Source organism: Panthera tigris, chromosome D4, assembly GCF_018350195.1.
Source record: "Panthera tigris isolate Pti1 chromosome D4, P.tigris_Pti1_mat1.1, whole genome shotgun sequence".
Classification (NCBI taxonomy): domain Eukaryota; kingdom Metazoa; phylum Chordata; class Mammalia; order Carnivora; family Felidae; genus Panthera; species Panthera tigris.
Window position 1 is genome coordinate 78,136,079 of NC_056672.1, and position 26,918 is coordinate 78,162,996.

The 26,918-nt window shown below is 45.3% G+C and overlaps 1 protein-coding gene across 2 annotated transcripts in view; it reads right to left on the reverse strand.

Annotated features, from left to right (window-relative positions):
- BRINP1 (BMP/retinoic acid inducible neural specific 1) overlaps positions 1-26,918 on the reverse strand; it is a 173,439-nt gene that overhangs the window by 129,798 nt on the left and 16,723 nt on the right. Inside the window, exon 1 of one of the 2 annotated variants that reach the window (XM_042964825.1) lies at positions 2,631-2,699. The exons of the other annotated variant lie outside the window; for it this stretch is intronic. The gene's annotated coding sequence lies outside the window, so the exon portion shown is untranslated. Of the gene's footprint in view, positions 1-2,630; positions 2,700-26,918 lie in introns of those variants that run through there. 2 annotated transcript variants of the gene reach the window in all.

The following is a 26,918-nucleotide window of genomic DNA, read 5'->3' on the forward strand; positions in this document are numbered from 1 at the left end:
TGGCAATGCAGTAACAACTTATGGTCTCCACCTTACACACGGAGGGCGGGGAACCTGAGGTTTGGGAAAGTTAGGGAGGTGGCTCAGCACCACAAAGCTGGCAAAGGACACAGCTAGAACTGCAGGCCTCGCCGTCCGATTTGGGAGCCACTGACCGCACGTGGCTGGGAAGCATTTGAAATCCAGATCGCTAGCCCAAATCGAGATGTGCTGTTAGTGTGAAATACACATCCGCCAGATTTCAAGACCCAGCAGGAATAAAAAAATGTGGTACGATATCTCACTAATATTTATATTGGTTACATGTTGAAATATTACTATTTTGGCCGGACTGGGTTATTGAAATGTATTCTTTAAATTTCTTTCACCTGTTTCTTTTTCATCGTTTGAGTGTGGCTGCCAAAACTTTAATTTCTTTTAACGTTTATTCCTTTTTGAGAGACAAAGTGAGACAGAGCATGAGCAGGAGAGGGGCAGAGAGAGAGGGAGACACAGAATCCGAAGCAGGTTCCAGGCTCCGGGCTGTCAGCACAGAGCCCGATGCGGGGCTCAAACTCCTGAACCACGAACTCAGGACCTGAGCCGAAGTCGGACGCCTAACTGACTGAGCCACTCAGGGGCCCCTGGCTGCTAAAACTTTAAAACTACACACACGGATGGTGTTGGACTTTTATTGGATGGTGCGGGGCTAAAATGAGCCTTTTCGGCTCTACGACGCTGCCCAGGAGGGTCATTCATCAATCCCTCTGTTTTTATCAACATCTGGAGAATCCACTTGACTCTCTGTCCTACCACCGGCTGAGCCACTGTGCACCTGCCTCCCCTGCCAAAATCACTAAAGAAACAGACAATAAATACATTACAAGTAAAAACTCCCATGTTCAAGGACTAAACCTCCAATCCTCATTTACTAGAGATAGCCCTGGATATCTACTACCATGCTTTGGAGGACTGCTGTTTTTTCCAATATTCATGAAGGGAGCTTCCGGCCACTGGGGTTTAGAGCCTGTGAAAGAGAGGCTGGTTCTATTCCGAGCACTGCCCTTGACCTCCCGTGACCTTGCGTGAGTCACAGGCCCGCTCCCGCTGGGTGGCCCGGTGGATGTGGGGCAGCTGATGCGGGCTGTGGCCTGGAGAGCACGTGGGCCCTTGGCTGAACTGTGCTATATATAAGCCTGCAGTGTTATTAAGGGAACCGGGTTCATCCCACACAGAGCACACTCTCTAATCGTTGCCAGCGTAAATTATTTACATCCGAGGAGCACAGGCAGGACAAAGAGACAGACAAGGGTCTCCCAGGAGAGGAGGGTCACAAAGCTCTCCTCCAGAGCCCTCCGCTTGGACTGCTGGGCCACGCCCGCATTCTGGGCCAGAGAGGAGAAGGGAGCAACCCCAACCCCCTAAGCCTCCATCCTCGAGGCCCCTGAGGACCTGAGGTCACCCGCAGTGTTTGCCTGCTAACCCTAGGTCAACCTGATAACCTCATTCAGATTTCAACTTTTTAATTTTTTTTTTAATGTTTATGTATTTTTGAGAGAGCCACAGAGACAGCGTGAGCAAGGGAGCGGGAGAGAGAGAGAGGGAGACACAGAATCCGAAGCAGGCTCCAGGCTCCGAGCTGTCCGCACAGAGCCCGACGCGGGGCTCGAACCCACAGACCGTGGGATCCTGACCTGAGCCGAGTTGGATGCTTAGCCGACGGAGCCACCCAGGAGCCCCCAGGCTTCAACTTCTAAACCTGGATCTCTGGATGAGACTTCTCACCAGATCGCCGCCTACAGAGCCGGGGGACCGTGAACACGCAATAACCTCCTGCCCTGTGCCTCAGTGTCCCCATCTGTAAAACGTGGGCAACACCGGGAGGACCAGCATCTCTTAGGGATCAAATAAGGATGAAATAGGATTTCAAATGCAGCTTTTTGGGCCTCAGCTTCAGCTGGAGCCCCAGACAATAGAGACTATATTCTAAAGAGAGGGATACGCCCACTATACAGGTCCTAAAAAAAGGTAGCCAAACTACACCTTCTGAGATTCTTGACCGCTCACCCACATGGCAGCATGCTGGGATCAGGAGTGGTGCTTGAGTGAGACCTGGCAGTGTTGGGAGTGCTCCTGCCCACCCCCAAACAGGAGAAGAGACGGGTAGTAGCCCCTCACCTCACGCTTCAACACGATCGCTCAAAGAACAGGATCGATGTTCCCGGGAGCCTGGGGTGGGGGGGGGGGTGGGTACGGCTGATTGGTGTCTGACTCACACCGGAGACATCTAAAAAAAGAATCTTAAAGAAAGATAGGCTGAAACCCAGTGAAGGGGTAGGGGTTGCAGTTTGGAGAGCGACTGCCTAGCTCACGTGCAACACGTGCTCCCCATGGCACAGAGGGGAGCCACGTGCAAAAGAAAGCCTCAGGAAGAGGGGTTGCCCCAGATCCCACCTGGAGGGAAAGGGGATCTCGGGTAAAAGGAAACTGGACTCTCCCAGCCATTTACCAAGGGTCCCCTACTGGTCAGTAAGGAGCTGAAAAGAGATGCATTTTTCTTCATCAAGAATCACAAGTAAGAGATCCCAGAGAAGAAGGGATGCTCCAGATGTGCCCCCAAAACGCCGCACGGAAAAAACGTTAGCACTCACCCTGCCAGAAGCACCGACTCTAAGTCTTTGCAAAGGTACTCGTCGAGGAAGACTTGCTTTCTTTTTATCTGTCCGTTCTTGACCCAACCTTGTATCCAGAAGAAGTTGTGATCAAGGTCAGCAAGATGGAGGAGATACAGCGCAGTCATAAGCCAGGGAAAGACAGGACAGTCTGGGGAAAGAGCGACGTCTCCCCCTTACATAAAATGTAATTTATTTGTTGTAATATACTGACCTGGACACGTTCAATACCGAACTAAAACTGTGTGTGAAGAAGAGTGAGCAGAAACAACGTGGGACATAACTTGAAGAAAAACATGCCACGAAGGTTTGCAAAAAGGTAAGTGCAGGTTAACTTGTTTAGTTTTCTTTATATTTTGTGTTTTCTTTATTATTTTGTATTCTATTATAGCATTGCAATCATTTAAAAAAAATTTTTTAATGTTTATTATTATTGAGAGACAGAGAGACACAGAGCGTGAGCAGGGGGAGACACAGAATCCAAAGCAGGCTCCAGGCTCTGGGCCAGCAGCGCAGAGCCCGATGCGGGGCTCGAACTCACAAACCGCGAGATCATGACCTGAGCTGAAGTTGGACGCTTAACCGACTGAGCCACCCAGGCGTCCCTGCAGTCATTTTTATATGAATATCTTTGGGTTGTGGAATGAATCCTCTGAGCTTCCATGATTTCTTATGGGGAAATTTGCTTTGACAAATGCTTTGGATTACAAGCATGTTGCTAGAACGAATTAAGCTCACAAACCAAGGTTTTCCTGTATTTCTATTTTGTATCTAATAAAACGGAGACTCTTCTAAAAAAAGTCATTCTTTTTCCAATGTCACATTATTTTAAAATGACAGAATTAAACTTCAATCCAAGCCAAATCTAACTAAATTTTATGACTCAGTGCTTTAACACACCAAACTAAGAAACTACATCATCCTTAAGTTGGAGTTTTCTTGTTTTGACAACCATCAACAACTACAAATTAACTGTGAAGACGTTAACAAAGAGAATAGCTGATAAGTTGAGGTGTGAAACTTCTAGAAATGTGAAATCTAGGGACGACCATGGCAATCTGAGAAAAAACTGAAATATGTGGGTTCATTATTTGTGTCATTTTTGAAATACTATTTTTTTGTTTGTAATTAACAATATAAGTACGTGTAGTATCCTTCCTCCATAAAGATTTCATCTGGAGCCACATTTAGGATATGAAGATCTAAATTCAAGGCAACTGCCTTTTAAGTGTTCCCTCAAAATTATCAGCAGTCTCTGCAGGAGATCTTTCAAAAAGGAATGTGAAATTAACATTTTTGGAAGGTCTTTTCTGGGCCAGTTTGGTAACATTCAGTAAGTATTTGTTGAGTATCCCTACAATTTTAATTAGGTCTCACAGTCCACAGTAGGAGATAGACAAAGAAACAGGTAATATTTTGGGTGTGATGGCATAGGGCAAAGTCAGGGTATACCCCACATTCTGTGGAGTCTGGACCCCCAAGAAGGGGTGTCCAAGGAATGTTCCCTGGAGAGGACATCTAAGCAAGCCGTAGGAGATCAAGAGACATTTGTGAGGTGACACATCTGGGGTCTACACTTCAAGCCAGGAGAGAAACATGCAAAGGAATGAAGGCGGGTGGGGTGGATATAAGATCTAAAACATTTCAAAGCTACTGCAGTGGTAATTTTGAAGCAGAGAATGGCAGGAAATGAAGCAAAGGAGCTAAATGGGGTCACATACTTCATAATCATAGCTTTTCACATGACTGGCAGTTTCTTAAAGGCATAAATTCTTCCCCGTCACCCCCATGTATACCCAGGATCTGGAACCAATCATATGCTAAGGCACTAACTCAGCATTTATTCAATGAATCAACTTCACAAATCAAGGTCTAGGATTAGACCTGTGGGACCACAGGGAACCTCTGAAGGCTTTTAAACAGAAGCATTTTGTGTTAGAGTTTCATTTTAGATGGATTACTCCAAATGTAGGGGCAGTGAATAGATTTAGGAAGAGACACGGACAAAATTGAGGAGGCCAACACAGTAGCCTAGGCTAACGATGGTCTGAAAAAGATTCCTTCTATTTGACAGTTTTTAAAAAATGGGAGGACAAAATTAGCAAGATTTGATGACTGGGCAGGTGGGGTGGAGAAAGAAAGATGTCTACGATGTCTCCTAAGTCTGGTTGGATGATTAGACTGATGATGATATCATGCATGATGATAAAGAATAATGAAAAAGAAATGTCGATGGATGGGGGCAAATTCCCTGTTGAATCTGTTGAGTTTGAGGTGTCTTTTGAACATTCGAGTCAGAATTTCCAGTAGGCTATAGAATCCTTGACTCCAAATCATCAGAGAGGCCAGGGCTAAGAGTAGAAATTTGTAGGTCAGTATGAATAGTGATGGTTAGAGCTCTGGAAGTGGATGAGAATTCCCAGTGAATATGTGTGAGACAAGAGTGGTGGGAAACACACACAGAGCAATTCTATTTAGGAACAAGGAAGAAGAAAAGAATCCCATAAAGCAGATTATAGGAGGAGGGGAAGAACAAGAATTATCAGAGAATAATGTCCACAAAACCAAAGGAGCAGAAATATTTAAGAGAAGGGTCTCAAGTTTCAAAAAGCTACAGGATGAGCAGTTGAACAAGATAAGGGCTCAAGACCCCTATTGGAATTAAGAATATAGAGGTGGTGATGGTTTTCAATGCTTCAATGGGAGCTGAATATTCATTGAAAGAGATTAAGGCGTGAATGCGACATGAACACATAGAGGCGGAGAGTGGAGAGTACTTGGCAAAGAAGGAAAGATCAAAAAATCAGGAGTCAAGGCTCCTTTTCTCTCCACCAGAGAGGGATGTGAACAGTCAATGTAGGATTCTGTTTTTTTTTTTTCATAGGATGAGGATATTTATAAACTCAGACGCCAGATATAGAATTAAGGGAAAAAAGAAAAATAGGAGAAAGAAAAGAAATTAGTACTGATTGAAAGAACGGCATGGGGTTCTGCTATGGGGATAGAGTAGCAGACTCGGTTCCAGCCACTAGGGCATCAAAAAAGAAGTAAGAAAGTTTCCGTGGCTTTAGGGAGCCATGAAGCTGGTGAGAGAGATAAATACATACACTCCAAATCGCAAAACAACGGATTGAGTTTGATCAGAGTCCCGAACGATGTGTTGCTGGAACAAATAAAAAGTAACTCACGCACAGCCCGTTGAAGACGACTTCTCAGGGGAGCTGAGATTTTACTGGGGCTCTCATGGTTCAAGTAGTGATTGTCCAGCTGAAGGGGGACAAAGGGACTGGATAGAAGGCATTTCAGGTAGTAGGACCAATGTGAGCAAAAGGTGTGGAATCATGCAAACCCACCTACTGGGTGCAAATCACTCATCCAGATACTGCGTGGGACACCGAGATGAGTGAGAAAAGGCTGCTGGCCCTACGGAGGCACATGGAAGATTCTGGCGCTAGAAAGTAATGCCAAAGATGGGAACTGGTACTACACAGATGCTCAAAATATAATTGTTCAATAAATAAACAGTGTTCTGCTGAGTTAATGGCTCTGAATTCTTCCCTGTGGCTCATCCATTCTTAATATTCAGTGGAGCAAATAAATAAAACACTTAAGTTTCCATCTGCACCTAAATTTCAACATTTACTCATCAAAAGCTCTGACCCTTGGCTTGATGTTTCCATCAGGTCACTAATGAAAACAGCTGAAAGTTTCCTGCTGGATCCATTTGGATAGAAGCTCCTTTGGCTCTGTTATTTCTCATGCAATGGCGTCATTCCTTCCTACAGTGTTTTCTTTCTTTCTTTCTTTCTTTCTTTCTTTCTTTCTTTCTTCTTTCTTCTTTCTTTCTTTCTTTCTTTCTTTCTTTCTTCTTTCTTTCCTTCTTTCTTTCTTTTTTGTAGATGCAGCCTTAACATTTTATTTATTTATTTATTTATTTATTTATTATTTTTAATTTAATTTATTTTTAAAATTTACCTCCAAGTGAGTTAGCATATAGGGCAACAACGATTTCAGGAGTAGATTCCTTAAGGCCCCTTCCCCCTTTAACCCATCCCCCCTCCCACAAGCCCTCCGGTAACCCTCTGTTTGCTCTCTATATTTAAGAGTCTCTTATGTTTTCTCCTCCTCCCTGTTTTTTATATGATTTTTGCTTCCCTTCCCTTATGTTCATCTGTTTTGTCTCTTAAAGTCCTCATATGACTGAAGTCATACGATATTTGTCTTTCTCTGGCTAATTTCGCTTAGCCTGATACCCTCCGGTTCCATCCACGCAGTTGCGGATGGCAAGATTTCATTCTTTTTGATTGCCCAGTAATACTGCATCCTGTGGTGCTTTTTAAATGATGGACCAAAAGGACTGTTACAGTTACACCTGCTGCTTGCCCATGACAATCATGATATCCAAGGAAGACATCAGGGGGGACACACATCTGAGAGTTTAAGTAAGTGCTGGGTGGGCAATCACTGATTGAAAAAACGTGGTCGGTTTGGAGACTGTACACGTTCTCCCTGATTCCTCTTAAGGCACTAATCATCCATCCTTGAATTCCTGCATAACTTCGTGCTGTAAAGGGATCAGGCTCTAGCTTGATCTCAGAGCCACTTTTCACAGATAGAGGGCAGAGATTTAACCTCTCATTCCAGAGATGAGAAAATTAACCTTCAGCAAGAAAACACCAGTGAAATATCTTAACAAGCCCTACGTAATTCACTTAGTCCTCAAAATATGCCTCTGAAGAAGGTCTGATTATTATTCCCGTGTAATGGGAAAGGAAACAGAGGCCAGAAAGGTTCAGTAATTTACCCATGGTCTCACAGCTAGTGGGGTATTTTGTTTTGCTTTCTTTTTTTAAACCTGAATCCAGTATAAGTTTGGTTTTTTTTATTGCTAGCAATACAAAAGGCCCTACCAGAGAACAGCCATTTCTCAGCACACGTGTACATTTTTAATAGGTGTTTGAGGTTAATACGACATACATGTAAGGTCCACTGTCCTGGCAGGACAGGGAGATGGGCAGGGTTATTTGAGACCATTGATTAACTCCAGGAAATGCCTCACTATTGTCGAAAAGTCAAGTAGCACCCTGAGCCATAACCAGGGTTCTTCCTGCTGTCCATCAAATCTCGAATTAAAATCATCGCATTGATGTGGAAGGGCTCAACTAGCTCCTTCCGTGTGATTTCAAGAAAGCTTCACCACCTCTCTGAGCGGATCCTAGCTATGTTGCTGGGTTTGGAAACTCTCGATTTAATCCTTCCAGCCACCATTTTTGAGTCCTGGCTACCCTAATGATCGTGATGAAAATAACTTATGAACATTTAGTGTACAAGAGGAGCTGTGTCAAGAACTATACTAGCGTTGTTTCAGTTGACGTCTACCACGACCACCAATGGGATAGATGTGCTCGATGGCTGGCCCCAAATCGTCACCCCTCTCCATAACCAGGTTCTTTCTCATAGACTTTTCCAGCTGTTCTCCTAAAGCCGCGGGGTCTGTTCCCCATTCCCTTAAATTCAGGCTCATCCTTGTAGCTCCCTTTGGTCGTTAGCATGAGACGGAAGTGATGGCCGTGCCAGTTCTGAGCCTGCGCCTCAAGGGACTGTGTGGATTTCTGTTTAACCCCTTGTGCTCCTATCATCACAAGAAGGATGTGACGGTGTTTCAGAAAACTGACAAAGAATGTGTGGAACAGACTGACCAGCCAGCATGCCTCCGTGGGGCAGGCTGCGAGTAGAGTCCCAGCTAAACCTCAAGGGCAAGACAAGCCCAGTCTAGATTAGTGAGAGGGGCTGAGATCAGCTGGCCTACAGACGATTGAGCTGTAATAGTGTCATTTGTTGAAAGCCACTGGGTTGGCAGGGTGTGTGTGCTGCAGGGGGTGGGGAGGGGTGGTAAGCTAACAGATATGCTAGGTCATAATGTTACCATTCCCAATGAGTAGATAAAGATACTGAGGTCAGTGAAGTTTAGTCACTGGCTCCAAGTGGCATCATGGATAGTAAGAGTCACGCTTGATTAATGTGATTCTGGGCATGTCCAGGCTCTTCACCTCCACAACTGCCCTGTCAGCCACCGGGCTGAGGAACGTGGCCCCCGCGCCAGGAGCCTTTAAGCTGGAGGGGGACTTCTGAGTCCTGAGCAGTCTCTGCTTGGGGCCCCTGAGTGGCTCAGTCGGTTGAGTGCCCGACTTCAGCTCAGGTCAAATCTCGCAGTTCGTGGGTTCGAGCCTTGTGTTGGGCCCTGTGCCGACAGCATGAAGCCTGCAGCCTGCTTCCGATTCTGTGTCTCCCCCTCTCTCTGCCCCTCCCATGCTCTTGCCCTGTGTCTCTCTCAAAAATAAATAAACATTAAAAAAATATATATATAAAAATTCTGATAGTGAAAGCCCAGAATCTGTGGTCTTAAAACACTCCTAAGGGACTTTACTGCATTTGTATGGATGATCAGGCCACGTGGGGAGCAGGGGAGGAAGGCTAGTCCTAAAAGAGGGCCAGGAGGCACTCACCCAGCTTCCCTCCTTCTCATGGGCTGTGGATGTGCAGTGTAACCTAATCCATCTATGCATAAGAAAGGAGGCACGCAGGTTTTAAGCCAGAAAGGAACAAGGTGTTTCACTGGGAGCTTGAGGAAAGAAATAAAAAATTGCATCTTTTGGATGAAAGGACCCTTAATCTTCAAAACACAAACCATTTTTCCATACCAAAGCTCCTTCAAAACCTAGGAAGTCTGCTGAGGCCTCAAGTCAGGCAAACAGCTTGTGTTTTGCAGATTAAGGAGTCTTTGACCCAAAGGATCCATTTTTGTGAAACTCTAAAGGAAACGCCTGGTCTATTTCTAGCTGACGCACTCCCGGACAGAGGCGGCTTTAAATGCAGTCAGAGAAGGTGGCAGCTTCCCTGCTGGGACTGGGCCCGCACAGGGAGGCAGCAGATGAAGGGCAGAGTTCCGAAAGGAGAAATTTTGCCCCAAAATATCTTACCTGCTTTCTTGCCAGGATGCCCCAAATATCCATTATAGAATAAACACAGCTTTGAAATACTGAAAGTTCCTATTCAAGGAAGAGGGCTAATAATACCAAGCGCTCTAGAACTGAGGGGCCACGCTGCCTCGTCAGATTCCCACAACACTGCACCATCTGCAGGGTGGGGAAACTGAGGCCTCACTTCATGGGCAAGGAAATGGACTCCCAGAGAGTGCAGGTAGGGAGCCTAAGATTATGCCAACACAGCCTCATGTTCCATCCTACATCTGACCCCGGCCCCAGGGCAAGCAGCAAAGCTACAGCCTGGAGCGGGGTTATTTATGAAGGACACATCGGAAGATGCCCTGAGGTTTAACTGGCAGCGGACTAGGCTGAGTCAGGGTGACCGCGTTCTAGCCCCATCCCTAATACCACTGCAGAGGCAAGACAAGGTAACTGATACGCCAGGTGTCTGCACCTATACAAGCAGGAAGTTTGGCTTAGGTGTCTTCCTCGATTTCTTTCCAATTTAATGTGGTCTTGGGCTGGGATTCTATACTTGTGGAAGAAAGAAGAAGAACAGAGAGAGAGAGAGAGAGAGAAAGGAAGGGGAGGCAGGAGGAAGAGGAGAAGAAGGAGAAGAAGAGGAAGAAACCGAGACAGAAGACTAAGAACCAGGGAGGGAGGGAAAAGAGAGGGGAGGAAGGCATGGAGGGAGCGAGCGAGAGAAAAAGAGAGAGAGAGACAAAGAGAGGGAGGGAAGGAGGAAGAGAGAAAGAGAAGGAGAGAGCACACCAAGTTCCATTTTGGCTTGCTTTACAGGAGGGGAAATTATGCCAGACAAGAGGGATCGAGACTAAGAAAGTGAATGGATTTGATTTGTCTAAGCCTTAGGAAAGCAAATATTACTGAAATGTTGGCTGACCGCCACTGACTTCCAAACAGAAAATGGCTTCCAGATAAACTGTGGGTACTCAGCAGGGTCTGTTAGAGTGAGTGATGTGGTGCCATGCACTGCTGGAGAGAGGGGAGAAATTATCATGTTCTCCTGACAGAGACCAACAGAAAGAGCCAGCCCAAGAGGAGGAGAGGAGGCCCAGCTGGGGTCCCAAAAGGCTCAGATAATTTACACAAAACCCAGAAGAGCTTCCGGAAGCAGTTACCCTGTTCGAGCCAAGTCACAACGTTGAATGCGATGGGAGTTGGACGGACAACAAAGCACGGGTGTGGGAGTCAGGAGGCCCAGGCTCCAGGCCCAGCTCAGTCTCTAAGTCACCTTGTGATCTGGGTCAAGGCTCATCCTGTCCACGCGCCTCAGTTTGTCCGTGTAGAAAACAGTTGGAGGTTTTAAATGATCTCCAGGGCCTTTCTGAGTCAGCCATTCTGTGATATATTGTGATCAAGTACCAGTGACCGTCGCCCATTCAACGGGTACTTATTGGACACCTGGTACCACAGGGCATCAAGTAACTGACATCCATAAACCTACAAGGGGCTTCCTATGAGATTATCTACTCTCCTTACAGGGGGAGTGACCCAAAGGTGCCATGTGATCTAACCTTCTATCTCCAGGAAGTACGGAATCTGAACGTTACGCGGTTTGACGTTCACCTTAAACTTGATGTATAAGGCAGGGAAAAGGCTTTCCTTAAGAACCATACGATTTCGCAGGGTCAGGAAATTCCGTTGGTCTCACCTGAGCCACGCCAGCCCTCCGAGGGGGTAGTTCTCATTAAGGGGAAAACACATGGGTAAAAGTCTTCTGATTTACACATCAGTACATCTTAGAGGCATCACAAGCCTTGTGGGAGTTGAAAAGAAAACCCATAGGAAACGTCCTACTAATACTCTGAACTATTTTAGGTTGAATAAGCCTTAAAGAGAATCAAGTCCAGAGGCTTCCTTTCATGACAAAGGTCCCACAGCTAGTTAATGGCAGAAACCAAACCAAGAGCACATCTTCACATCTCCTTCTGCATACTATTTTTACAACTCTGAGCATCTTCTCCTGTTCCTAGAAGCATTGATTTTTTTTGGGGGGGGGACGTTGTTACTTTGTTTTGTTTTGTTTTGTTTTGCCGTAAGGACCATTTCCAGGGAAGCCAAGTTCCCCAACTCAGCTTCTCATTACTGTGACAGCGATCTTACTGTGATGCGTGTGGGGGGTGGAGGGGCCTTTGGGGAACACGCTGGAGGTGATGAAGAGGGTGGGAGCCAGTGCAGGAGCGTGCGCAGTGCGGGGGAGCAGAGGGAGCAGGAAGGCTGCAGTCAAATGCAGGGGTGGAAACAAAGCTGTTGTATTGATTCAAAAAGGCAGCTCGCTGAGGTTGACGCTGCTGGCCTGGCTCTTGCTGGCCCGCTCTCCTCTCGGCCACCCTCAGAGGTTCAGACCCATCTACTCTGTATGCAGAGGGTGCATCGCACAGGATCGGGACCAGATGGGATGTGTTCACCTGACCAGATGAGGGAGAAAGGCAGAGAGGGAAGGGAGAGAGAATGTGGGAATGGAAGAAGACAGATCCCTCTTCTCAGATGGATATAATAAAAGAACCAGGCGAAAGAGTCTAAAGGGACAAGTGCCTGATTCCTAGGAAATAAGTTGGGGCAGCTTTTTCTGCCCCTCTTCCCCATCACAATGGTTCTGTTTCTAAGCAAATTTTCACCCTTTCATCTCAACCACTGGACCAGCCTCCTAATTCCTTCCCTTCTAAAATCTTGCAGGAAATAGATCCTCAGTAAACGTTTGATGAGCAAATAAACAGCCTCTAACGTTGATCTCATGATGTCAGTTAAAAAATAATTTTTCTTAACATTTATTTATTTTTGAGAGAGACAGAGGACGAGCAGGGGAGGGGCAGAGAGAGAGGGAGACATGGAATCCGAAGCAGGCTCCAGGCTCTGAGCTGTCAGCACAGAGCCTGACACGGGGCCCGAACTCACGAACCGTGAGATCATGACCTGAGATGAAGTCGGACACTTAACTGGCTGAACCACCCAGGCGCCCCCTTCATCATGTCAGTTTTAACGAATTTTTAGTGAATCACCACTTCTTCAGAGAACGTAAATTCAAAAATCTGGGCCATAAACACACGGAAATGGAGCGGCCAGGCACAGAGTTTCAGAAAGGGTTACGATGACCAAGGGTAGGCAGGTGACCCAGTCTAGGTCAGCAGACCATTTCCACATAGGAATGGCATCTCCAGGCTGCCAACCCACCTGGCTTCTCAGGAAAAGCCAGAAGGAAATCCAAATTTCTATATGACATCTCTTCATTTCTAAGCATCGACAAATGATCTCTCCTCCACCCCTGACCTGTGAGGGTCAAATGCAACGTAGCCATGTGGCAACAGGTGCATCTGTTCATGACCCTGGACTTACAGGGATCAAGTCCAAACATCTTAATTAAGCATCCAAGCCTCTCCCTTAACTAGTAGGTTCCCTAACCTTGCTTTTTCATTCTGTACACTAGTATAGATCCTGTAACTACCATAAGTCCAATTTCCTAACACTTGGGGAAATATACTGCTGTCTTTACAGGTGCAGAATGTTTTCTCTGCTTTTTCCCTCTGCCTCAGACTTGCCTCCTCCGAAAGCCTTTCCTAAAGGCGTCACCACCCCCTTCTCAAATCCTGTAGCGTGGAGGGGATATAACTATTCTTTGTCCTTTAAAACAAAGGCCATCATTCCATAGTTACTTAACAGAATCCTGCGGTGGTAAGTGTTTGGGGACCTAAGACACCTGGATTCTAATCCTAACTGTCCCCCCACTTTACTGTGTGGCCTTGGGCAAGGTGACTTTTCTGAGACTCAATTTCCACTCCTTTTGAAATAAGGATATTGGCTTGAGGTGGCAGGTTTAAAGTGGGCTCAGAAGTGACCTTGATGTAGAAAAGGGTATCAAAGCGCTAGTGTGGCTGTCTGGGCCAAGGCTGCCCCTGCCTTGGAAACACCAATCCCAATCCGTAGGGCTCTGATTAGTTCCCGGCATTCAGATGGTGGGTATATGTTTTTGCCTCTGCAATTAGACTCAATGATTTTGAATTCAGCTAAGCTTCACTGGTCATTTCTTATGTGCCAGGCTCTGTGCTAAACGATTTTCCTATATTTTTATGCCTCGTCCCCTCTCAGCTCCTAACCACGATCTGTGCACAAGGGGAAAGATGCAGGGAGAAAAGCACCAACTGGGAAGTGGCTGTCCCTTCATGGCCACTCTCTGGCCATGACTCTCTTATCTTGCTGTCATTTCCAGTTTTTGGAGTTTGGTGCCCACTTCATAAATGGGAAAGACTGGACTAGAAGGAATCTTTAAGTTCAAAACAGGAGGAGAGAGAGGAAGGAAGGGAGGGGAGTGAGGCCAGAAGGAAAGGAAAGGAAGAAGAAATCAGGGAGGAAAGGAAAAGTGAGACACTAAATTAAGCAGGTGGAACAGAAAGAAAACTTCAGCGTTGTGGCACCTGAGTTACTCAGTCGCTTGAGTATCCTACTTCGGCTCAGGTCATGATTCCGCGGTTCGTGAGTTCAAGTCCTGCATCAGGCTCACTGCTGTCAGTCTGTCAGCACAGAGGCTGCTTCGGATCCTCTGTCCCCCCTCTATGCCCCTCCCCCACTTGCACTCTCCCAAAAATAGATAAATATTGAAAAGGAAAGGAAAGGAAAGGAAAGAGAAAAGAAAAGAAAAGAAAAGAAAAGAAAAGAAAAGAAAAGATAAAAGAAAACTTCAGCTTCTCTTTCTACCTGGATGGCAGCATGAACTAATTCCTCTAGACCAGGAATAGAAGACTTTTCTTCAAAGGGCCAGATAGTAAATACTAGGTTTTATGGGCCATACTGTCCATGTTTCAATTACTCAACTCAGCCGTTACTGTAGCACGAAAGCAATCATAGACAGTAAGAAATGGGCGTGGCTGTGTTCCAATAAAACTTTACTGGCAAAAGAGGTGGTGGGCCAGATTTGGCCCCTCCTCAAGCGTCCTTGTCCTCCAGAACCGATTCCCTTCCCCAAGCCACCCTTTCAGGAACAACTTCACCTTTTCCATCCAGAAGAAGACCCATGAGCTGTCCTACCTCTCCAGAAATGACACTGAAGTGATTCCATTTACTTATTTAGAATTCATACCCCCACCTACTCCCAGACACAGCTAACGTGATATTACAAAGTTAAATAAGATATAAATCAGGACAATTAAAAATAAAAATGGAACAAAGAATAGTTAAAAATGAGTGCAGGAAGAGATGCTACCAGGCACCTGGGAAGAGCTAATTGATCTGGATTTAGTTCTGAGGTTCCTGGCAGCTGAAGAAAAGTGAAGTTAATTGGCCCCCAAGGGGCTCAAGTCCCTGAGTAGGGTCTCATTAGCATCGACCATTTACCCGTGAACAAAGAAAGGCTGAGCTGAGAGGTGTGACAGTGTCCCCTGCCCCCGGGGTGTCGGGACAGCCAGGAACTGCCCCCAATCCAAGAACCCCTTTTCCCCAAGCCAGGCAGTGCTTCATTCAGCAAACCACAAAGGATTGAGACGGTGGGACTCCATAGGCCCCCAAAGGGCGAGACTTCCTGGAGTTATCAATACTCTCAGTGTGGCAGTTTCAGACCTGTCAAATGATACCCTAACCCTTGCTTCCTTCATTGAGTTGTTGGGGGAAGTGAACTTGCATGTACCAAATGCCCCATCAACGATGGATGGGAACAGGGTAAACTCCTATGACTGTTGTTAATTCCTCCAACAGAATTGTTAACAGGCAAAGCCTCCTTGGAGCGTCTATGTTGCAATCTGCCTTTTCCTTTCAGTTCTCGCCAAAAAGGGAGAGACAAGGGAGTGAGGACAACTGGAGGGACCATCAGAGGGTAGGAAGACAACAGGCATTGAGGCGAAATGATAAAAGGGTGGGAAGCAGATTTCCAGCGCGAGGGGTTTTTTAGCCTCCGGTCCCTGCCTCCCTTCTAAATGCTTCAGGTAGGTATTGCATAGCAGGGCCTCCTTTTCTGCTTCCTTCTTACGTCCCTCAGCCTGGATGCCTACCTTCCACTCCGTCACCCAATCAAGTCTGCTTCTCTCAAACTGCCTTTAAGTATGTGAGAACCCCTAAAAGATTCTTAGAAACAGAGAATGCAAGACCTAGGAAGATGCTACAGATGCCCGGTTCAAGCACTTCACAAAACCAGGGCTGTCTACACTGGCCGGAAGAGACTTGGATGTAAGTGGAGACCTGGTCTTCCATAAAGTCACTTTAATTCATAGAGTGAAAAAGAGAAAATTCCCTCTTGAGCTCTCTCCCCATCATGATTAAGTTAAGGTGAAATACTCATTTTGCTTCTCCTATGTTTTATCTTCTCTCTAAGATTTTACAATATTCCTTTTGACACAACGTGGGCCTAAAGATGGGAGACGCGGCAGGAAAGAATATGGCTTGAATATAGAAGCCAGACTGTAAATCAGAATGTCATCGCACTGGTTTTGTTTTCATTGTATTATTGGTACAATTAACCATCTATTTAGTGCAAATAACACTGTACGAAAAGGAATTTTGTGGTAGCGATGTGGAATTTCCTTTATAAATGTATGCATTTATGTAAGAAGCCAATATGTTCAAGGAAAAATATGAAATGGTGAAGATGGAAGGCAAGGAGAACAGAAATTGTTAAGAAGGTACCTGAAAGACTGACATTTCAAAAATATTGATCGAATCCAATCCCTTTGTTTTAGGGACAAAGAAACACAGACAAAGAGAAGGGAAATAGCCTGCGCAATGTCTCACGTAAGAACGAGGACTCTGGAGCCAGATCAGTCTCCCTTTTCTGTGTTTGTTTTTGTTTTTGTTTTTAAGTTTATTTATTTTGAGAGACAGTGGGAGAGCACACGCTCATGAATGGAGGAGGGGCAGGGAGGGAGGGAGAAAGAGAATCCCAAGCAGGTGCCACACAGTCAGAGTGGAGCCAGATGCGGGGCTCGATCCCATGAACCGTGAGATCATGACCTGAGCTGCAATCAAGAGTCGGACACTTAACCAACTGAGCCACCCAGGCGCCCTAGATCAGTCTCACTCTGAACCCCAAATCTGCCGACTACCACAATTACCTGGCGAATGTTATCACACTTGCCTAAATTTGGGGGAGAACCCCACAAAAGGGGAGCCCTACTACCATTTGCATCATGGCCTGGAGCTAGACCCGGAGTTAGTATGTTCAACACCCAAGAGACCTTTAGACTTGAAACCAATAAAACTCCCCCGTGACCCATGGTACACGTGATTTGCGAGCAAAATTCACTCAAGTGTATTTGTCATGGCCAGATATTGCTTTCCTTCCTATCCCTAAGACGTAGCTACAACTATGCCACAGCTCCAAACCGCCCTCAGGCTTGTGCTGGAAAATCTATGCACAGCATCAAGCAAGCAGCATCCTGGAAAGATCAAGCACAAGTTTCTGGAACTGAGACTTCCTCAGTTCAAATCCTAGGTTTTCCATTAACTATGGGACCGCGGCAAGTTGTTTCATTTCTCTTTGCCTCAGTTTACGTATCTATAAAGTAAACGTTCATAGACCACGTCAGGCTGTTGCCTGGATTAAACCCATCCGAGCACATCAGGCAGTTAGCAGAGTGCCCGGAACACAGGAAGTGTGCACTGAACGGTCCCTCTTATTATCAGGGCACAGCGTCAAGCCGGGTTTCCCCCAGGTCATTCGTCACAATGGTACTTTGGCTGTTGTGCTGGGTCCAAGATGTGATCCACCAGGTGTGACAGGAGAAGGACCCACAGCTGTAGAAAGTGCAGATGCAAACAGATTGCTCTATACTGCCCCTGGGGAATGAGATATGGAGTCAGTGAAGGGTGAATTTTAGAAGCACATCCGATTAAAAACACATCAGTAAGAGAAAGCTGGCTATATGGGTCACGTTCTTCAAGTCATAAACCCTGAACTTAACAACCGCTCCATTCCTCGCCCGGCACCATGCAGGATTTCTCTCTGCTCGCATTTACCACACCGGCTGCATTTACATTGAACTTTACGGACCTGGCTTTTTCAAAACATTTCCTCCCCCTGCACAGCACCCTGTTTGAAAGCTACCCCTGCCCCTTAAACCTGAAAGCCCATCTTTCTGCATCTAATACGTGTTTCCTCGTGGCTCTTTCCCTCTGTCTCGGTAGGGGGTTCCTAATCAGGTCAGTGAATTCTTGCTTTTTTACTCAGTCCCTGAGAAGTAAGTGATCCTGGAAGGTACTGAAATCTGAGATGCTGTTAACCTGCCCAAGGCTGAGTTGTGCAGAGGGCCTGGAACATCCCTCTCACGTGCCTGAACTCCCTGACTGCCCTCAGCCCGTCTACACAGAGCTGATCATTCATCCTCAACAGTCTGTGATGGGTCAGACCTCCGCCTGTTTGCACATGCTGTTCCCACAGCTAGAAATGATCTTCCAGGAGGTGACCTCCTGATGAACTCTTACAAGACCTGCGATCCCCAGCTAAAACTGTCCTGTCCCCACCCCGTCTCACGTTCCAACGGTATTCATGGTTCTTTCCTTCAGTGCACCCATAGCATGCTGGGAAGATGACATCGATGGAGAGAAGCCAAAAGGGAGGGTACCGGAATCAGAAGACCTCAGTCTGTTTCCCACTAACTACCTGCTATTCTCTTGTTTCCTTGCATCACTTATTAAACACCGCTGAATCCACTTTCTTATTAGTACAATTTGGAAAATAACCATATTCTCTATGTCAGAGCATGGCAGGGAGAATTACTTGAGACGGTATATATAAAGTTTACTGTGCCTTGCACATAGTAAATGCTTAATAAATACACAATATTATTATTATTTGGAATATATACGTATACACACACACACACACACACACACATATATATATATATTCTAGCATTCTCATACTCTATTTGCTTAATAATAATTTTCATCCTGAATTAAAAGTAAATCCTATTGTCTTTTCACTCTTATATCACCAGCACTTAGCACGCAGTAGGTGCATACAATGTTTCTCAACCAATCAAACTCCTCCAGAGAATGGACACATCTACTTTGTCACTGTAACCACAGCCTCTAGCACAAGGAAGTGCCTTTCCATGCCTGCTCACTGAGGGAACAGATGAAGACACCAATGGATGAGTGGATTTCCCTCCAAATTCTCTAGTTACAAGGCTTGCCTGAGACCCAGTGCTGAGTTTTTGAGACCACACCCCCTCCCAGTTTCTGGCCACAACCACCATCCAATTGTGCAGATACCTTTGTTTCGCTAAGAGGGACACTCAGTCAGCGTCCTCTGTTCACACCTGATTTTTGAAAACTGTTTATTTTGAAAGAGAGAGAGAAAGAGAGAGAGAATGCGCACATGTGCATGTGCAGGGGAAGGGCAGAGAGACAGGGAGAGAGAGAATGCCAAGCAGGCTAGGCACTGTCACTGCAGAGCCTGATGTGGGGCTCGATCCCACGTGAGATCATGACCTGAGCCAAAATCGAGAGTTGGCTGTTCAACTGACTGAGCCACCCGGGGGTCCCCACACCTGATTTTTTTAACTCACCCCTGCTATGGCTTACCAACTCCCCCAAGCACAAGTGGCAGAGCCTCAGGCTTTGGTCTCCACCCCACGTGCCCAGCCTTGTCCCATAACCTTAACGTTCCAGCATGTATTTCTTCTCTGCGTGAAAATAAACAAAAGGCATTGTTGACCAACTTCTGAAAATCAGCAAGAACCCACGCAACATTCTGGATGCCAGTATTATCCAGATGGCAGTCTAATCTCTGGCCACAAGCAAAACCCAGAGAGCCGGAAGAACCCACGACCTCTGTTTCATCGAGTATTCACACAGTGCGTGCAGGCACACAACATCTGATTCAGCTCATGTGATGCAGAACCCCCTTCCAGATTGAGCCCACCTTAAGTACACTTGATAGCAATCCCAGACCCTGAACAACATCCTTCTAACTTGATTTCCCTTCATTCCGTCTTCAACTTCAGTTCTACTCTTTCATCAACGCCCTTATGATAAGGAGATTCATCATGGTAGTGAGTTCCTGGGGAGAATGGAAATTCTGTCTCCGGGTGTCTCTAGGAATAACAATGTTCCATCAGTTGCAAGAGTTTCAATACCTCCCACCCTAAGAGAAAAGAACAGTCTTACTAATTATTCAAAGAACTTTCCAGAAAGAGGAAACTAGGCAGCTTCAAATCTTTTCCCTGGGCTACCTTTTCCGCCACCTACCGCAGTCTTCCTTGTAGCAATACCCCACTCAGCCTCATGGGGCTTCTTCAGCTTCTGCATTTTAGGTACATTAGCTTTTATTCGTTTTCTCTCAAGACTTAGGGACTGTCACTCAGTTCTGAATTTGGTCTTATACAGGGAGGTTACGTGATTCTTTTACGTTTACCCAACCAATAAGTGGCAGAGCAGGAACCTGTGCCCTGGTCTTCTGACCCAAGTCAACCCAGGCTCCCTACACCCTCATTTCTGATGTGTAAGCCTTAATGATGAAAGTTAACAGCTACTGGCCCCTTCCTACATATCAGGCGCTGCTCTAAAAACTTGACCTCGATAAACACTCATGTAATCTTTACAAACCTATGAGGCTTATATTATACCCACTTACAGAGAGAATAAGTGAGGAAAGACATTGTTAAGGAAACTGCCTGAGGTTACACAGCTAGTTGGAGGAGAAGCTAAAAAGTTCTGGTCCCCGAACTTTAGCACTTAACCTCCAAGCTTACTCAACGCTGGAGGCTTGATTGTAAGCTTTGTCATCAAATTGAATTTATTTATAGCATTGTGCATACTTCATTCCATCAAGCAGCTCTGAACACAGAAAAGGTACTCAATTCATCTCTGATTACCTGTAGATTCACTTACTCATTACACATGTAATGATGACCTACTATGGGCAAGACATTACCAAGGTATTACAGGAGATGATGAAGCACACAAAGATAGGATAATTGTGTTTTGAAGGCAAATGCGGAGTGAGAAAGAGATTTATTCTATGTGGCATACTGTGTCAACATCAGCCTTTCAGACTCCACCACCAAATCAAATTTTTAAAACCAAGTTTTTCGACCAACATGAGGCGTTCTTATTCTAGGAAAGGGCATTTAACAATACAGAAACTGCAATTACCATTACCCGCATTTTGCAAGAGAAAGTACATTTTAGCCAGCAACTGAAAATGGAGAGGACATAACCTTAAAATAAAAGATCACCCTTCACACTTAGACATCAAATCTCAGATCAGCATTTGAGAACCATCGATCTACAAGACCCGGGTAAGGGAGAATGACATAGAAAGTCTTGTATATGAAAGAAAAACCCAATGGGCAGATATTGCCACAGTAGAGAGAAGTGGAATGCAGCTGGAATTGGCATTCACAAACTGAGAATGAGGCCGAAAATCCCAGACACATTTCAGACGACAGAGTTCTTGATTCTATGGCTGTCCTTCAAGGATTTGTAAAAAATGCTATAAAAAATGAAATTACAGAAGCACCCACAAAACAGTTTGTGCATTGTTTTATGGCCTTTTCACTTTGGGGTTCTATCTCTGGTGGATTGTCAAGGAAGGACGCCTCCATGACATTATCCAGAAATGTTAGGGAACTCCTAAGAACCCACTGGAGTCCACGTGAAGGATGTTAATTAACGGAAGCCAGAGACGCCCAATTTCCCCCCAAAGTCTCATCTCCTCCCCTCAGGGCACCAAGGAAGTTACCCACATAGACTCGCTTTCTTGCCCCCAAATTCCTCCCTGAAAAGGCTGAAAATTATACCTAGCATTCCATCACCGGTGACCTGGTTTTTTAGAAATTCCAAGGAATTTTCTTGCCCTCAGGAATAACCCTAATTTGTTACTTGCTCAGCCTCTCCCACTTTCCCAGCTCCTTCCCAGAACTGACCAGGTATTCCTAAAATGCCATTCTGGACAGTGAGGAGATGACGAGCAGAGACTATAGGCAAACCCGCTCGGGCCTGGCTTTGGTTCCAGCCACGGGGCTCACCATCCATGCGGACAAGTCATGTCAACTCTTAACCTCAGTTCCGACGTCAGTCAAATTGCACCTTCGGTACATTAACCATTAACACAGAGTCTGGCACAAATACAGCAAATGTTTGGTAAAAGGCGGCTATCGTTACTAGTGAGTCTTTAGGTTTTCTGGGACCAATTTCAGTGTGGGAGTTCCCACACCAACAACAGACAATTCTCTAGACACTAGCTGGGTATCCTACACTTGAACTCAATTCTGATACCATCCCCCAACAGGTTTGGGTTCGGTCCTAAAGATGGCCCCTCCTCAGACATTTCAGATGCCAGTCACAAGTCTGGGTTGTTACCTATGCTTCTAAGTGACCAGCTACAGACTGGATATGCCAACAACCCGCTCTAATTCAGGATGCTAATCCCACGCTCAGGTGGCTTTCTGTACATCTGACTGACTAGCTATAGATCAGACACCCCCGCGACCCTCTTCTAGGATTCAATTAATTTGCTAGAATGGCTTCCAGAACTCAGGAAATCCATTTACTCACTAGATCACAGGTTTATTATAAAAAGGTACAACTCAGAACCAGCCAGATGGATGAGAGGCACAGGCAAGACTGGGGAAAGGGCAGGGAGCTGCCATATCCTCTCTGGGTGTGCCACTCTCCCAGCACCTCCACGTGTTCACGAACCCAGAAGTCTCTGACTCTCCCCCTTTGGGTTTTCACGGAGACTTCATTAGATAGGCATCACTGATTATATCATTAGCCATTGGTGACTGATTCAAGCTCCGGCCCCTTTCCCTCCCTAGAGGTTGAAGGATAGAACTGAAAGTTCCAACCCACCAATCACATGGTTGGCTCCCCTGACAAGGAACCCCCATCCTTACTGTGAAGCCCAAAAGCCACCTCATTAACATAACAAAAGACACCTTCATTGCCTCTTACCACTTAAGGAAATTTCAAGGACGAAGACCAGAATTATATTTCTTAATTATAAATCACAACATTACATTGGACTACTTCCTTAATTATATCTATCAATGGCTCCCTCCTACCTCTACATGTCAACCATTAGCTATCGTCACTCTACCCCATTGTTCATCACATCTCACTCTCCAACTCTCTTGCCAGCACTCTGCTTCTGCCTTCTAGATTCCCTGCAGACACTTCCAGCATGCCCCAATCTGTTCTACCCCTGTGTTACTTTTTCCGAGGCCAATCCCTCCACCAAGAATGTTTTCTCTACCCTATCCCCACTCCAAACCTAATAACCACCCCCCATTCTAATGTTCAGTTCAAGGTCATCCCCGTTTTGAAAAATCCCCCGATCTCCCTCAGGAAGAGGAAACCACAGCCTGTTCATGATTTTATGCCAACACTTATTATGCCGCCACGTGTGTGGGCTTTTGAAGGGTATGTATGGAGTTTGTCTTATTCATGGTGGTATCACCCACACCAAATCAGGCCCCGGTGCATAGCATTCATCCAGCAAATGTCCCGTAAATAAATAAGTGAAAGGATAAACAAACAAAATGAAGTAACAAACGGAAAGCATGAGTGAATACGCATAGCACGAGTGCAGCATTTCCAATTTCAGAGCATGTGGGTTTTAATTAAACCATTTGATCCTGGGGCTTTCCCAGCAAATCCAGGCTCAGAGAGTTTGAGTGACGTGCCAAGTTAAAACACGGCAAAGTGAGGACTTGAACTCACATCTTCTGATGTCACGTCCAATGCCCCTTCTACACCAAACACTGTCATTATTAAAAATTGATGATTAAAAAAAAAAAGAACTAATGGTAGTTTATTAGAAAAAACCCCAATGTGGGATCTAGCTGAGAATGGGGCACAGACAAAAAAAAAAGAACAGAATTGATGGCTCTGTTGACAAGGAGAGTGGGAAAACCTAAATGTGGAGTGTCCAGCAACCCCTAGATGAACACGGGGGAACACGGTGGTGCTGGCTAGGCTCTCAGTTTGGGGAAATGATCATCAGAAATATACTGGAAACAGATTTTGCCAATTTCCTCATTTCACTGATGGCCAACCCCATTTCCTGCACTGCATTCCTTGCTACAACGGAAGTTTCAGCCCTTGGAGAGAAGCCGAGGGATTTCTGCAAATGTTTTCTCTTCAACAGATGGAGCAGAAACCGAGAAGCGTTACAAGGAAGATGGATCGGTGCGTCACATTTGCAACAATAAAAATACAGCAACGGTTAAAAGCGGTCCCAGTTAAATGGAAGTGGAAACCCAGGGTTAGCCTAAATCTTTTTTTAATTAAAAGTGAAGAAGAATTTCAAAGTTCTATTTCAGCCCCTCGGAGCGTCAACACAGTGAATCTGGAATGTTTATGTGGCTTGGCTGGGTGTCAGACTGCTTGAGATTTATGTGGGTTCAGGTCACAGCCTGAGAAAAACCCTCAGCACAGGAAACTGTGAGGGCAAGTGCAGGCGAGGGAAATCACATGCACGGGAAAATGTGGGTTCAAATCCCTGCTCTGTTCCTGTGTGACTTCAAGAAAATCACGTAGCCCTGAGCGCCAGTCATGTCATCTGCAAAAGAGGAAAACAGGGCCTGTCCCTGAGACTTCCTGCAGGCTCTGGGTGAAATAATGGGAGCGGGGCACGGGAAAAATCATCTCTGAAGGTTTTACTCACCCTGCACCTGCCCAAGTGACCACACAGGAGCTTCCCATTACCTTAAGCGTCCGTATCATGAACATCTTTGGCATGCACTTCCTTTTCCTCCCTCTTCCTTTTAAGCCTGCTTTACCATCTAGATGAGCATTTCACACATTCTGGTCTTGGGACACCTGACATGAACACACCTGGATGCTTTTCAAAAGATTTTGAAAAAAAAAAGCTCTCAGTGGTTAATAACTTGTGCTGAAGAATCCCTACAAAGCACGTAGCCATGTCAACACTGTGGATGAATTCATACTGGGCTGTCCATCCTGTACCCCAACAGCTCACACAATCCACATTCCCATGGCCCCCCAGACCAACCACACAGATGTCCTTTGCTGGATGATTACGGTTTTGATGGGTGCATACATATTCGCGACATACATATTCGTATATTTACACATCCATGCATTTTAAGAAATGCGTATGAATAAAAGGAACTCATGCACCTCCACATGTCCATGAGCATACGGGTACGTGCATGTGCACACACGTACATATATGCACACACATCCATACTCACACACCAGTACACTCAGACCAAAAACATGTAAACAAAATCTTTAACATAAAGACTCCATTTCAAATACCAGCCCTGATCACTTCAATTCTAAGAGCCTCAGTTGACACATGTTCAAAATAGAAACCTTAATACCTACAATAACTACTTAATCATTGTAAAATCAAATACATTACTGTCCATGAAAACACTTATGTCATTGTCAGAAACATTGTAGATGCTCAATGAACGTATGTCAAGAGCCACATAATCATTTACAGATCTTACCTATTCAAGAAACATTCATGTCCACGTAACATTTATCCACATATGAAGGCACATAGGAACCCAAGAATACACTCAAATGCAATTCATATGCATGTGAAAAACATCCAGACTCATGTTATGCAAGCAGCCCGCATATGTATGTGCACATACACACACGTGCCCGTGTGTGCACATGCACACATACACACACACACACACACACAGCTTCCGTGGTATAAAGCAAGAGAATCTACATTCTCTACCCTTCTTTAAGCCAGGTTTTTGCTGTACCTGTCAAAATATACTGCTGGATCTGAGGTCCTGTGAGAAAGTGTGGAGGAAATAATTACTACATACAAAATGGATGCCAGGGTTTAAACAAAAAAAGTCTTGGCAATAGAAGCCAATACTTCAGAGAAAACATAAGCAAGGACACACATCAACGATAATTTGCCATGTGTATACAAGAGGCATCTCTGAGAAAAGACAATAAGACCGGATGCCTGAAAGGCATAGCATGCCAAAGACTTTTCTAGAAACCTTAGAGAAGTCCTATGAATCACCTATCGCTTGGACCCTCCTGAAGTTTACCATCCAAAACAAGAAGACCAACATTTAGGGGACGATTTTCTTTTTTATTAAAATTTTTTAAAATGTTTACTTATTTTTTGAGAGAGAGTATAAGCAGGGGATGGTTAGAGAGAGAGGGAGTCACAGAATCCGAACTAGGCTCCAGGCTCCAGGCTCCAGGCTCCGAGCTGTCAGCACAGAGCCTGATGCAGGGCTCGAATCCACAAACCAAGAGATCATGACCTGAGCCAAAGTCAGATCCTTAACCAACTGAGCCACCCAGGTGTCCCTAGGGGATGATTTTCTAAAAGGACACCACTGTTAAGTTTGGCCCACATGAATAATTATAGCAGGGATGGTCAGTAAGCAAAGACATGAATTCCTATTTTGCTTTGAGCTTGCTAAGAAGATAAGCGTTTGTCTTAGGTTACGGTAATGTCAATGATCACCCCCACCAAAAGCTTCTATAATGTTCAGAAACTCCATCTGTCTCCACCATCAGTGCCTCTTAGAAAATATAATCATCATTAGTGTTATTATGTATTGTATTTCCTTTATGGCCACCTTCTCCCTATGCAAAGATTCTCAAGAATGTTTGTATTTTTCATTCCATATTAGTATTTTCCATGAATTGGGAAGGGGGGTCGACCAGATAACCGTAAAATGCCATTCTCTTCTAAAAGCCTCTAATTTTATGATTCTACGATTTTGAAGATGCAGTGGTACTAACAGTTGATTTTCACATTCCATGAATATTACATTCTATGAGTCTAAGAGATTCTGGCACTGGTTTTTATTATTCTAAGATTCTCTGTTTCCAAGGTTTGATAGATCCCAAAATTCTACAACCATGATTCTAAGATGCCAATATTCTAAGAATCTGACACTTTGAGCTTACAATCCCAAGCCACCATCACCTACGAATGTGATTACCAGACTCTTCCCCATGAGCCAAGCAGAACCTAAGCCAGGGTCCAAATCCCTGTACTTGAATGGGGAAGGCAAAGGGGTTGTGAATAGAAAGAAAAATGCCCATCTGAGACAAGAGTTTCTCAGACACATCTCAAGGCTTTCCAAACACCTCCCTTAGCTCAGTCTCCCCTCTTGACTCCATTCTATGGCCTACTTAGAGATGAGAATATTTACTGCTGGAATATAGATGCCGTAGAGGCAAGACTCGGCCATCGCTTGCCTTTTTATCCCCCAGCATCTAGCACAAGGCCTGAACAAAGAGGCTCTCAATAAATATCATGTGCCTGAATGCGTCCGTTGGATTCACTGTAATATCCTTCCTCTTCCTTCTT